We start from the raw sequence: 1,670 nt of genomic DNA, 5'->3' as shown, positions 1-1,670 counted from the left end.
TTAGTGTTTAAGAAAAATGTTCAAGGTTTTTTGCTTACCCCATTGGTAGATTTTTTTGCTTGTTTTATGCACAAAATCACTTTAATTTTATATTTTATTAACTTATTTTCTTGGATCGTTTTGTTCATTAAGAAAATCCTAATTTAAGAATTTTTAGATATTTTTACTGAAAACAAGAAAAATACTAAAAATACTAAGATTTTTTTTTCTTGAAAATTCTTTTTTGCAGTGCATGATAACTTTTAAAGATATGCACATATGAAGAAATTAGTTTTTTAACACAATCTGAACAATTTGCATTTACATAAAAATGTAATTATAAAAATTAAATGAATTAAACAATGGCAGCATAAATACCAGACACACACACACACACACACACACACACACACACACACACCAAATACATATAATTTCTCTATATAATGACAGTTATTGTAAACAACAGCAACAAAACCATTATATAAACTTTATTAACTTCTTTCTTTGGAATGTCATTGAAGAGTCAGAAATTCGATTGGTTAGAAGATTTAATGCTGCTGATGCAGATGGCCGATTGGTTAAAATGGTTTTCGTGATGCTGACGGGACATTATAGTCTTCAGTCTAAGTTTACTTATTCAATTATCACAAAACCGTGAATACAAAACAGCCACCAAACAGACTGAACTCCATAACATCTAAAATTCAAAAAGTGAAAATACTGTAAGTATGATCTGTGAAAGTTTATGATGGTATGTCAAAAGTATCGTTTTGGTTCCCCAAGAAAAAAACATCAGAATCTGCACATTTAAGAAAAATATTTTAAATAACATTAAAAAAGTAAGCTATTACACAGACAGCTGGATCTCTCTTTCAATTTTAAGTCGTTAACATTTTTATTACCGTCTAAATTCTTCATTAAATATAATTCTCAGTGCAAAATTACATAGATTGGTTCACTTCGGTGAGAGAAAGCTGTTTGGCATATCCTCCCAGTTGTCGAAGCGAAACTGCATGTTCTTGTGTGTCAAATGGACTCGGATCTCATTTTCAGTACAGTCATCTCAGCTTTTGTGCACTGAACAGTTTGTGCCTTTCTGACTCAAATATCCAGGATGGGCAGGTCTCACATCAGTTCTCTTTCTTTACTCCGTGCTTTCATTTAGACTTCAGTTTTACTCCCACAGTAAACGTCTCCCCTATGCGTCTCAGGAGGTCCATCTGGCTGCTGGCAGTCTAGAAGACCCTCCATATTTTTACAGATGATCCTCCGGATTGCGATTACATTTATTAGCAGATGTACAGAAGCAAAACCGAGATGCATGATATCTGGTACAAAAACTGTTTAAATGTTTTCACCACCCTTACTATTTAAAACTATTTTCTTTAAAGAAAAGCAATATCTTACTTTGTTCAATCTTACTTTGGCCATTGAGCCAAGGTTTACTTAGTCAGACTATGCCCTATGTCGATCCCGATGGTAATCTCGAATGCATATAAATAAACGTTTAACTTTCCAAACCATATTTCTCTTCACAACCAACAGGTCCCAGGTCATTTTTAGCAGATGTATGAGGTCAGTTCCCAAGTTCATACAGATGTCCTAGTTTATAACATTAACTATGGACACGTTCAACCAGTTTTAACAAGCTAAATATATTTTTTTAACAGTATATCTATTGTTTTGTT

At 32.7% G+C, this 1,670-nt stretch overlaps 1 protein-coding gene across 1 annotated transcript in view; it reads right to left on the bottom strand.

Annotated features, from left to right (window-relative positions):
- Nucleotides 1-512: 512 nt before the first annotated feature.
- The window catches only part of LOC135748018 (neuropilin-1a-like), a 36,667-nt gene continuing 35,509 nt past the window's right edge, over nt 513-1,670 (bottom strand). The window contains exon 18 of the mRNA XM_065266094.2: nt 513-1,670. This exon is cut by the window's right edge and continues 699 nt beyond it. The gene's annotated coding sequence lies outside the window, so the exon portion shown is untranslated.

The sequence above is a fragment of the Paramisgurnus dabryanus genome, chromosome 6 (assembly GCF_030506205.2).
Source record: "Paramisgurnus dabryanus chromosome 6, PD_genome_1.1, whole genome shotgun sequence".
NCBI lineage: Eukaryota > Metazoa > Chordata > Actinopteri > Cypriniformes > Cobitidae > Paramisgurnus > Paramisgurnus dabryanus.
The sequence above is the reverse complement of the archived record's forward strand: the minus strand, read 5'-3'. Positions and strand labels throughout refer to the sequence as shown.